General features: G+C 43.8%; 1 protein-coding gene and 1 non-coding gene across 2 annotated transcripts in view; both read left to right on the forward strand.

Moving 5' to 3' along the window:
• The window catches only part of Dscam (DS cell adhesion molecule), a 488,931-nt gene that overhangs the window by 299,089 nt on the left and 176,849 nt on the right, over positions 1-12,993 (forward strand). The window lies entirely within an intron of this gene.
• LOC131923002 (U6 spliceosomal RNA) lies at positions 630-736 on the forward strand. Its single transcript, XR_009382460.1, has one exon. It is a non-coding gene; the product is annotated as a U6 spliceosomal RNA (small nuclear RNA).

Genomic DNA, 12,993 nt, shown 5'->3' on the forward strand with positions numbered 1-12,993 from the left:
GATTTGTTATATGGCTCAGTACCTATCCTATGCACTAGGAACTTATCTTAGTCCATTATTCTATCAGAAAAATATGAATTTCAAGCTATTTGCTAAACTTTTGTGTGGCGAGGCATACCACAATTCTGAAATGAGGTTGTTTTGAAATATATAGTTTGTACCTATCTAATGCATATTCTTTGAACTTCCTGACTCTGTGTTCTGGAGGAACTTATGTGAAAGAACCTAAAGACAAACTGTGAGATCAGCAAATTTTAGAATGGTAAGGTTTTTTTTTTCAATTGTGAGTCTTGAAAGACTCAGTTAACCTGAACCCCGGGAGCCGTGTTGACACCAGCTGGTCTTTGCACGGTGAAAATAATACATAATTATAATATAGTTACCTTGTTAATTTGTAAAACAATTTTTTCATTCCACAAAACATCTGTCTTGTGGAGCACACAGCATCAGTTGGTCATGGGTTTTACCCTTGTGGATAAAAATGCCTGTGCTTTAGAAGGAAGAGTAACATGGAAGATGGCTGAATGACTGGCTTGGACATGGTACTGAGTGACATGTGCCATGTCCATGGCAGATGGCAGAAGATAGAACTTCAATGTCATAAAAGACCTTCAAGAATGGGGAAAAAGGTGCTCGCTTCGGCAGCACATATACTAAAATTGGAACGATACAGAGTAGATTAGCATGGCCCCTGCACAAGGATGACATGCAAATTCGTGAAGCATTCTATATTTAAAAAAAAAAAAGAATGGGGAAAAATGTAAAACATAGAAATTACAGATTCCCACCCCACTGCCATCTCCTCCCCCCACACCTGTGTGACCTGGTAGCAAAGGTCAAAGGACATCAGAAGGACACTGCCTGCCCTTCTTCAGTCCTCACTCTGGAGGCAGTGGGCATCTGCGTACAACCCCTGAGCAGCAGAGACCTCAGGGGTCACAGCAGAACAGAACTCAGGGTCAAAGGCCAAGGCACACCTCCCACTTGCTGTGGAGTCAGTGATTTCTGTGCGTCATCTGGGTACCCAAAGTTCATGTGTTGACATCTAATACTATCCCCTCTGTGGTGGTGTTAGAAGACAAGGCTTTGTGACGTGAGCAGGCAGGAGTGTGGCTCCTCAAAGTGGGCAGCCTGCAAACCAGAAGACAGCCTTCTCTGGAATCCAGCCTTCTCTGGAATCCAGCCCAACCAGCTCTTCTTCTCGGATTTGCAGCCACCAGACAGTGAGGAATAATTGTCTGCTGTTGATGATATAGAAACTGGGGCTGACTAAGGCATTGTAGAGTTACAGAGCTCGGTCCCGCTGCATTAGAGTTTGATGTTAAAGAAGCTGATAATTATCTTTGATGATATGAAATGAATCTATGTACACGAACCTCCTTAGTCCATACACTTTATTATTCTGTGTCAGTTCTCTCTCTACACAGCTTCTATTGGGCTCTCATGCCTAGCTCCTTTCTTGCCTGACTTCTCTCTACATTTATTTACTGTCCCTCCAAGTTCTATCTTAATTCTCTCATCTTAATTTTGCCCCATCTAGGTTCTCATCCATCTAGTTCCTTTCCATCTTAGCTCCTCTCCCATCTCCTTCTTTCTCATCTTATTCTTCCCCATCTGACCCTTCCTCATCTTCCATCTTGTTCCTCTGGTATTCTTCTAGCCGTTCAATCTAATCTTCCCCATCTAGTTCATTCCTCTCCAGTTCTTACCCATCTAGTTCTTCCATTCTCTTGTCTCTTCTCCATCTCGTCCTCAAGTCCTCTCTCAAAACTTCCTCTAAGTCTCCTTATACGTCTCAGCCCCCACATCTCTCAGGTATTCAGTTATAAAACCAAGCAATAACAATCCTCTGGCTGAGCAAGGTCACCAGGCTATAGGGTAATAAAGGCAGATAAGAGTTTTCCTCAGGCAGTGACCACCAGGTTTTCTTTTGCCACCCCATAGGGGAGTGGTAAAGGAGGAGGTCAACTGAGAACTAATGATCTGTTAGTATATCAAAAAGGGAATTTATGTGCTCAATCTACATTCCTAGAAGTGGTTAGGTAAGAAGTTAGAAGTCTATAATGTTAGTAAGGCTGTATAAGAAAGGAGGGTCTCGCCTTAATTGTACAAGAAATAAAGCTATCTGCCTGACCTAAGAGACATGTGTTGTTTCCATAAGGGTGTTTGTTACCTTAGTCCAGGAGATTGTTTGGCCTTGGATGCTTGATAGGTATTTTAGATAAATATACTGTTAGGAGTCCATGGAATCACACAAGAAAATCATTTTAGGAACCAGCTAGTATATATACAAAAACTAAAGTATCACCAAGACTTCTTTTTTTTTTCTCTTTTTACTTTTTTTTTTTTTAATTTTTATTTTGCAATACAATTCAGTTCTACATATCAGCCACGGATTCCCTTGTTCTTCCCCCTCCCGCTCCTCTCACCTTCCCCCCAGCCTGCCCCCCATTCCCATCTTCTCCAGGGCAAAGCCTTCCCCGCAGACTGAGATCAACCTGGTAGACTCAGTCCAGGTAGGTCCAGTCCCCTCCTCACAGGCCGAGCCAAGCAACCCTGCATAGGCCCCAGGTTTCAAACAGCCGAATCATGCAATGAGCACAGGACCCGGTCCCACTGCCTGGATGCCTCCCAAACAGATCAGGCCAATCAACTGTCTCACCCACTCAGAGGGCCTGATCCAGTTGGTGACCCCTCAGCCATTGGTTCATAGTTCATGTGTTTCCGTTCATTTGGCTATTTGTCTCTGTGCTTTATCCAACCTTGGTCTCAACAATTCTCATATAAACCCTCCTCATTCTCGCTAATTGGACTCCCAGAGATCCACCCGGGGCCTAGTCATGGATCTCTGCATCCAGATCCCTCAGTAGTTGGATGAGGTTTCTAGCTCGACAATTAGGGTGTTTGGCCATCCCATCACCAGAGTAGGTCAGTTCAGGCTGTGTCTCGACCATTGCCAGCAGTCTGTTGTGGGGGTATCTTTGTGGATTTCTGTGGGCCTCTGTAGCACTTTGCTTCTTCCTATTCTCATGTGGTCTTCATTTACCATTCACCAAGACTTCTTAAGCCATGGCTTGACCTTCAGAAAAGTCCTTGACTTTTCCAAGTAGTAGCTTTTGTGATAGTAGCTGGATTCCATTACGTTTTCCTGTGACTTGCAGCATGTGAGGATCTAAAGGGGCAAGCATTTTGAGGCTGGGCAGGTCATTGCAGAAAGGAGGAGAAGGGGAAAGATGCACACTGTTCACAGACTGGAGCAAGAGGTATCTCCATGTGATTTACATGGGTGAGGGAGGAGGCCAAGGTCGGCTGTAGGCATGCTAGGAAGTGTTTTTTCGAACCAGCCAAGTCCTGGGGTCCTCTGAAACCATATAATTAGTGTGTTATAAAACAACAAAATCATGGACTACGGAGATAAAGAAAACATAATGACTCTCTAGAAATAAGAGCAATCATTCTAGAGAAGAAAACATAAATGCCAGAGCACAGGAGGAAGGAAGAGGAGAGAGAACTTCCAGCTTCAGAGACCATTCACATGGTCCCCATGACATGACCAACTGTCAGCCCTGGGGTAACACCTCCAGACTCTTGGCCAGCCTCTTCTACCCTTGAGGAAGAATCCAAGTTTCCAGAGACTTCCAAATGGAAGAAAAATAAATATAAGGTTTGCATGGTTGCAAATAAACCTGTCAAGGGTATTCCCGTTTCTATTGCCCAGTTCTATTTCCATTATTTTAATTAATGTATATTTATCATACAAAGTGATAGGCTTCACTATGACAATTCATTCAAGTATAGCATGTGCCTTAATCATATTCCATATCCGTTACCCTCTCCTATCCTCCTGTCCACTAATTTCCTTATTCTTCTCAAACAGTCCAAGTGGTTCCCTCTAACTTTCAAATGTGTGTGTATTTCACATATGAGAGAAAATATGTAATATTTAGGAGTTTTTTGGTTCTGTCTTAATTCACTTAATGTGATCTCCAGTTCTATCTATCTCCCTGTGCATTCTTGCTTATTCATAAAACTTCACTGTGTTCCACTGTGCCTGTGTGTGAGTGTGTGTGTGTGTGTGTGTGTGTGTGTGTGTGTGTGTGTGTGTGTTACATGTCCTTCATCCATCCAGCTCTTGATGGATCCCTAGATCGGTTCCATAGCTGGTCTGTAGTGAATTCTGCTGCAACAAGCAAGAGTGAACAGGCGTCCCATAGTCTGCTAATTTTGATTCCTTTGGGCATATTCCCAGGAGAAGTATAGCTGTATCATTCAAGCATACTGGTTCTAGTTTTGGAAGAACCTCCCCACTGATTTCCACAGTGGTTACACTAATTTACATCCCCACCAGCTTTGTATGAAGGCTCCTTTCCCACAACTCTTCACTAGCACTAGTTGTCCTTGGTTTTCTTGAAGCAAGCTATTTTGTCTAGGGTAAGATAAAAATAAATCTCAAGGTAGTTTTCATTGGCATTTCCCTGATGCCTAGGTGAATAATCTTCATGCATTTGTTGGTAGTTTTTAACTTGTTTTTTTTTTTTTCAAAAAAGGGATTGTTTATTCATTTGCTCATTTATTGGATGGATGACTGGGGTGGGTATCACTTTTTCTGAGTTCTTTATATATTCTAGTTAATTGGTCTTATTGTATAGGGGCTGCACTTATTTCTATATGGGAGAGCTTGCCACTTCCTTGGGCAATGTCAGGGGATGGAGGTGGCTGCTCAGAGGGAAACTCAGGGTTTGGCTGGAGCTAAGCTTCAAACACATTTGCAAAGCGTATACCTGTTACTGAGGACTGTGGGGGTTGCAGCAGGAAACTGGGGGTGAGCACTGACTACCCTTCTGTCCAGCTTGCTTACTGCACACAGTGACTCATGTCAGAAAAGGTGTTTTAGTGACAGACATCCACCACAGCCCTCTTTTGTTAGGAAGCAGGCACAAGGTGCCTGGCAGATAACAGGCAGACTGTGGGGAACTGTCAGGGAAAGCCATCAACAGGATGGAAGATTGATCTGTGCAAAGCCTTCCAACTCAGCTGGCATTCATGCTTCTGAGTCTATACCGCCATCTCAGCTCTAATTTATCTTGTACCAAAAATCCTCTCAGGAAAAAAAGTAAACACTAGAGGAGCCTTGGTGGCAAACACAGAAATGGCAGAGCCCTGCCTCTGATCAAGCCTGGGCTTTCCGGGCCACACTACCTCTAACCCCCATGGGCATCGAATGCAAAAATCAAGCCAGGCACCCAGACCAAACCTCTTCTGCTATAACGGGCTATTTGGAGTCTCAGGAACATGGTGATTTTTCTGAGAAAATAATTCCCCAAACTACTAGGGCTCTCAAATGAAAGGCATTCCTAATGTTTCCCTCAGGTGCCAAAATTGCACCTGCCCCCTCCAGAGTTCTGCCACTGGCTGTATCTTTCGAGGAACACTGATTGCAGTAGCTCACGCTGAGCAAGCAGCTCTTCTTTTGTCTGCCTCTCTGCTTCAATCCTTTCTGATCCCCTCATGCAGCATGAAAGAACATCACTTATCAAACAGGGGTAGGAGCATCCCTGGAGAGACAGTTACTCTTGGGATCTGATGAAGCCTCTAGCCCCAGAGCAACCCACAGGCCACAGTACAGCCTGACCTGCCACCCCCTTCCGTCATGCTCAGCCTGGGCAGAACTCTGTGATGCCAGAGTGTATGGCGTTATCCTTTGCTTTCTGTCACTGTCACAGAAAACTGACCAGAAGCAACTTTTGGGAGAGGAAAGGGTTTATTTGGCTTATACATTCCAATCATACTGGGAAGACAGGGCAGGAACTTGAGCAAGAGCAGAGGCAGGAACCATGGAGAAGTGCTGTGTGCTCTCCATGGCTTGCTCAGTTTTCTTTATGCAAGCCAGGGCCACCTTCTCAAGAACTGCACTGCCCACAGTGAGCTAGGCGCTCTCATATTAGTCATTAATTAAGACAATGTCCCATAGACTTCCCTACAGGCCAATCCGATAGAGGCATTTTCTTAATGGAAGTTCCCCCTTCCCTGATGACCCTCACTGTGTCAAGCTGACAAGATACCAACTAGCATGTGTGTTCCTGGGTGTGCACATCTATGTTCATACCAGGCCTTTTAACTTCTACCAGATAGATCTTGGGGTCTTGACAACTCTCAGACCCGCTTCTGAAGTCCCACCATGTCTTCATGGTCATGTTAGGCTGGGAGGAAAATAACCCATTACTCTCTCTTTCATGTAGAGTTTCATTTGTTCTTAGACTGCCTTCTTTACTCTGCTACTGGAACCCTCAGATCTTTACCACAGAGCAAAAATGAGAGAGGAACCCCTACTTAGATTAGTACATGTAATAAGAATATTCTAGATTTAGCAGGATCTAAATATATATACTCTGTAAATATACAAACCTCTACTGTATTATGTGATGTAAAAACATGAATGTAAATTGTACTTCAACGGAGCTTTTATATGTTATGATTTTCAGGACTGTTTTAGTTAGCAATTTCTAATATGGATTGTAACAATTAGCAGTTTGAGGTCTGAGGTTAGATTATCTGGTTTCATTCCCCAGTTCCACCTATGAGAAACTTGTGTGTGTAGCAAAAAGTTTTCCTGTGTCCCGCCCAGTCTGCAGCCTCTCAGACCCAAGTAAACACACAGAGGCTTATATTAATTTAAACTGCTCAGCCATTAGCTCAGGCCTACCACTGACTAGCTCTTACACTTAAACTCAGCCCATTTCTGTTAATCTATATGTTGCTACATTTTCCATGGCTTTACCCGTGTGCCATTACATGCTGCTCCCTGGACAGCGGGCTGGCATCTCCTCACTCAGCCTTCCTCTTCCCAGAATTCTCCTTGTCTGCTTATCCCACCTATACTTCCTGCCTGGCTACTGGCCAATCAGCGTTTTATTAAACCAGTGTATAAAAGCATTATCCCACAGCATGTGTGAACTAGGGTCAAGTTATAACACTCCCAAAAGTTTCATGCTTCTCATCTGTAAGATGGGATTAATTACCTGTATGTTCAGGAGTTGTGATGGCATGCTCTGGCAGTAGAGGGTCAGAGAGTTATGATTGACCCTTCATAGGTGGAACCTGCTGTACTCATAACCTCGGCACTCATGCAGACTTTTTTTTTTTTTTTTTTAGTATTTGTGTGTGTGTGTGATGTGAGATGGGGAGGGTCATATATGCTATGGCACATGTAGAGGGCAGAAAACAACTTTGTGGAGATGGTTCTCTCTATCTATTATATGTGGGTTCCAGTTACCCAGTTCAGGTCACAGGGTTTGCACATGGCTAGTGCCTTTACCCGCTGAGCTCATCCTGGGGACTTCTTGATTTGTTTTTTAATTTCCCCATCAGAATCATGGCATTTTAAATATTTGCATTTTCATGTTGAAGCTGTGCTAAAGTACATTCTTCTCCACCTCTAACCCTTTATTTATCATTCTTCCTTTTACTGTTATCTAAAATTGATGGCCCCAAGTGTGAAGCTTACCACCCTTTGGCTCTGGTGCTCTTCATGTCCCCTAAGAAAGAGGTACAGTTTTTTCTACCTGATGTTTAGATATTTTTTATTAATTTTCTCAGACAATTGAATTTTATGCCATTTGAGAATGATATTATGCCTTCCCTTCTTATTTATGTAGCTGAAACAATTCAAAGGAAGACCTTTCATCATTATGTCTGAATACAGACAATAACATGAATGCCATCAAACAAGCCACATGTGTGTCCAAGCAGCTGCCTATTGGCTGTTCTGAGCGGCTGTTTCCCCACTCAGCTCCAGCCTGGCATCCATGACTCTAGTCCTGAGACTGGATGCACCAGCAGATCTTGAAGGAAGGAACTGCTTTGTTTGATGCTGCTGCTGAAGCTTGTTTGTCTTCATCAGGAGAACAGGAAGGTCCAAGTGGTGTTTCCTGCCCAGATCCTGGGTCCTTCTATATTCTTGCTTCTTTATAATCACTCATTTAATTTAAACTAAATCCATCTTGGAAAGGATGCAGACAACAATGCCTAATTTTATTTATGACTGAAGTAGGCTGGCTCTGTACTCATGTCATCCTCAGAGGCCCCTGGGCCAGATTTATTCTGTAAATTCAGCTGAAAAGAGCTGTCTAATCATCTGTCCTGTAAGCATGCCAATGCACTCCTGGAAAGGTGAACTTGGAAAACTCCCTCCTGTGATTCATTCATAGTTGAGCACAGACTGGGGCCACGACTCTCTCCTCTCCCTTGAGGACACCCAGATATGACCTTTGCAGAGACAATCTGGAATGCTTGTGTTAGGACAGATCCAAAGTCAGCATCCCCAGAGCACATTTGCTGATGAGCTTTTGTAATGCAAGGCAAGTCATGGTGGGGTGTCCGAGGCCATCAGGGCAGGAACCAGCCATCTGCTCTTTACAATTCAGACCTGGCTGAGCAGAATGGCAGAGGCAGGGGTCTGGACAGTAGAGCTCTGCACACACATTCTTCCTGTTCGTCTAAATTCCCACACTGTTGAACCAGTGGATTTCAGAACACAATGTTGATGTCCACATTTTATGTCTTGCCTCTCAGCTATTGATATTAAAGCCAACAGTAGTGGAGAATGGCCCATATACCCACAGGCCAACAAGAACCTTGTCATCACAAAGCTGGTAAGCTAGTTTGTAGTTCATTTTATATCAAAGAACTGTGGGTCTACATGATCATTATATTATGTTAAAAAGACATACACAGGAGTTTTTAAATACAGTGGAGATATTCATCTATACTATAGAAAGAGCTAGAAGATAAAAGGTACTCTGGTGATTCTAATTTTCGTGTTTGTAACTTTAGTCTATTTTAGTTACATAATGAAATGCCAGATACCTAGCTGTCTATAAGACTAGTCAGGTCATAATTTTGGAAGTTGAAAGACTAAGGTCCTGATTCTGGTGATAGACCCTAAACTGCACCACGCTATGGCAGATGTCATCATGGTGGGAACATATCAAAAAGGGAGAGTCATCACTGGACAGGAGATGGATACTTTGTCAAGGTTATTGTTCTAGATAAATGTGCACAACTCCATCTCCATCTTCATGCCTGGTATGCAGTATTTTAGTGCATGTCTAGGTAGCATTTGAACCTGATCTCATATTCATTGATCCTGGAGACCATGCCCTGTGTTCATGCCCTTTGAAATCAGCTACTCTGGAAATGGAAAACTAGCAGTTTCTAGCTAGTGTGTGCTATAGGATGGAGAGACACCAAACCACAGACAGCAGACACTGAGAGGTTTCGGAATGTGGATTCCTTTCACTTCTCTGCTTTCTGTAGACTTCTAAGCACAACTAGAGTGACACTTCCCATCTCAGCTCTGCAGGCCAACAGCCTCATCTTCTGTGCCTTGTGTGTAGGGTTAATGCAGAATGGGCCATTGCTAGGACTGAAATATGGTCAGAAAGTGTTTGCCATTCCGAGGTCACAGTCACGCCTTGGGATATCAAGAAGGAGGGGAGGGTTTTCATTTAAATCTTATGGACAATGTCACAGGGTATTGGGGGTGTTCCCTCCATGATGACATTGGCCATGGTGTGATGCTGTTCAGGTCTTATCACTAGAGCCATGAGTTTAGTCTTTGGATTTTCAGTTTCCAGAACAGTGAGCTGACTAGGCCTCCCCCATTTCGTAGTGGGTCCTAACTGAAGGAAGTTGGTTGCTAGATGTGGGTCTTGAAGGCTGTACCACTACGGTTCTTTTATGTGTCATCTTGCTAGGCATGGTTCCTCAATGTGTGGTCAGGCACCATCCTAGATGACACTATGAAGGTCTATCACAGATGTTACTAGCATTTCAATTGTTAGCTAATGAATAAAGTGCATTTTTCACCCTCCATAATACCAATGGGTCTCATCAGCTGAAGACCTCTAAATAAAGCAATCATCAAACACGCTTCAAATCCAAAAGTGTACAGATATGTTTACATATCAAACTTATTGAAACATCTGGTCCTGGTTAGGAATGGATTCATTCTGTTTTCTCCTGTCACTGACTTCAAATGCACTCTGGGCTATCTTCTAGCCCATCACAATGGTCAATCCAATTTAAACTGTGATATTCTGCTCTCCCCTGGCCTGGAGCATCAAGTCTTTTCATTCAGGACTGCTTGCTCCTATTGTGCTGGGGTGACACAAGGAGACAGTGGGGGACAAAGGATCTTTTATTGACCTTGGCACTGGCTATTTCTCTAATGCTTACTAACCATCAAAGCCCTCTGTTTGACAAATGGTCTACATCCTAATACCATTCTATACTCCAGGCAGTGTCCTGTGATTCAGTTCAACTCTCACACTAACGACCTGGAGTTAGCATCATGTCCCAGCAAGACTTCCCTCACTTCAGACACCAGCAGTAATTGGACTTCTCAGATGGCCTCCTCTTCTGCCTGGCAAGTTCTGAGTTAAAGGTCACACAACCTCTTTATGTTTGATAATTTGTTAGAACAACTTATGGAACTCAAAATTGTCCTCAGTGACACTACTACAGAGGATCCAAATGAATAGCCAGATACATGGGGACATGTGACAATATCTGGAAGGGTCCTCAGTTCAAAGTTCAGGAGCTTCTGTGCTTGTGGATTTGGGTATGTCCCTATCCCAGAACACTGATATGGTCACTTGCTATGTGACACTATTCCTGGGGAGGCGAGAACAAATGTCTAGTCAGCACAGATAGGCAGCCAACATAAATAAACAAATAAACAAACAACCATCCAAGTACAACTTGGTGAACCAATGAGCTTTATTGGGATTACCTGCAGAAATATGGGTGAAGGGTTAGTTACAGAAAAAGAAATCACTCAAAGACAGCCGTATCACCAAAGCCCACCCCAGCATGAGTGACATTCATGAAAGCTGGAAACCTGGAGGACACTGTGCAGCTTGCCAGTACCTCAGCAGCTTAGGGAGTATTCTTCTGGGCAGTTCAGCTGGTCTGAGCTTCTTCTAGCCAGCTGAACTTGTCAGACCTTGTTCTGGTCAGTTTCAGGGGCTTCCTGGAAATATTAAATTGTTTATCTCATGAGCTTATCAAGCTTCCCTGCAATATGGAATGTTTCACCAGCACTTAGAACATCTGAAAGTTCTAAGCAGCTTCCCTCCAACATGAAAGAAGGTTTGACCTGAGAGGATATTGTTATACCACTGCCAAGGTGTCTGAGTCTTAATGTCCAGAGCTTGTATCTATGTTCCAGAACTATGATTTGATTAAATCATCAGCCACATGTGTGAACTTGAACTCCATCTGCTCATGTTCTCAGATGTCAAGGCTGGGTCTGAACACTCAGCCCTCTAATTGTAGACTTGTTCTTTCTGGGATAGATAACCCATCCCTGGAAACTAGTTGGTCCCATCATGAGTCACTTCAACAGCACAAACTCAGACGTGGCCGGAAGGAAGATAACAGAATGCATTCGTAACTCAGGGAGTTCCAAAGGGCTTTGAAGCCACATCCAGAAAACCAGGATAAATGCCAGTTATACTGTTTATTGGGTCACATAACCACATATATATGATTTATTTGATAAGAAATTTTCAAACTCCTTACTGCACAGTCCCCAAGTTTTGGGACGTAGAGATAGATGACTGTGCCTTCTCTGTGGTACCCATCACTCACACACAGAATATCTAACCTTGTGACCTAAATAACCTTTTCTTTATAGCATCAGCCTTTAATTATAGTAATGCAAAAATTTCCCTAATACAAGAGACAAAAACAAGAAACACTCCATCAGGGCTGACTCACATGGCAGAAAGCATGGGAATGATAGGAACTGCCCCCCAAATTCACTGGCAAATACTGTGCTCTTCCGTACTATGAATGTGTGTCTGTTTTCCCATAACTGGAAACATCTAAATGTTTCACAGTCTATTCCAGTCAGGCCTCTTTGTATTTGTTGACTATTTGCATGTCATGCAGTATCATTCAACATGTGATTTTTAGTGGTCTGTGTGCCCCACCGCATTTCTAGCCTAGGGAATACATAGTCCTGCCCTTGATGGCTCATTGTGCATCTAGTCCTTTACAAGGTCAGCTTCCTCAGCAACAGAGCATCCTATGCCCTGCTTCCTTGATAATGGGAAAGAAGATAAACAGCATGCTGCAGACCAAGACGCCTAGGAGCCTAGCAACCTGCAGATGGTCCCCTGCTTCCCCACAATACAGCTGGAAGGAGAGTGAGGGCGTGTATGGTGATTTTATGAATCCTAGAGCTGGCCTGGCAAGCAGGGAAGGAGTCATAAGGGTGGGACTTAGAAACCCAGGTAGCATCAGCTTTCAACCCTGTCACTTGCTCTTTTCTGTTCAAGTCCTGTGTGTTCCGAAGCAGCTCTTTGTGGAAGCAGTGCTTAATTACTTCCGGCAACCTCTGTGGGCAGAAGATGTCAGTAATCTTTCCAATGTTCTCATTAGTGGTGAGGTTGGGGATGTCAGCCCTGGCCTAGCGCAGCTCAGCAGCCATCACTGAGCTGTCACCTGGCACTTCAGGGGTGTCTTAATGTGTGTGTTGCCCTTTCTCTGATGAGCCGCAGAGATAAAGGAGACCACAGAAAAGCCGTCAGGGGATTGAGAAATGCAGGGTCGATTCTTCAGTGGGGAATGTAAAATGGCCATGTATTGCATTGTGTTAGCAGCCATCAATCAAACAAGTCCACTCTAAGTGTGCAATCTTAAAGCAATTACGGTGGACCGTTGATGATATAGCAGTCAGCTTGAGACTCTACTTCCAGCTTTCCACATGGACCACACACTGCCCTGGCTTTACAGGTCTTTCTATTTCACTTCTTAAAGGCGACAGCCTCTCCCGTTCCCCATATCTGAGTCCATGCCTTTGATTTCTCTTTAAGACAGCTAAGCTCCTTCCCACTGCAGGATATTTTTTTTCAGGCATGCTGTAAGCCTGCAGGAAGAAGCTAAGATGCTGCAGGAACCAAGCTTGCAACAGAGCCCATAAGCCCT

This window comes from Peromyscus eremicus, chromosome 12 (assembly GCF_949786415.1).
Source record: "Peromyscus eremicus chromosome 12, PerEre_H2_v1, whole genome shotgun sequence".
Classification (NCBI taxonomy): domain Eukaryota; kingdom Metazoa; phylum Chordata; class Mammalia; order Rodentia; family Cricetidae; genus Peromyscus; species Peromyscus eremicus.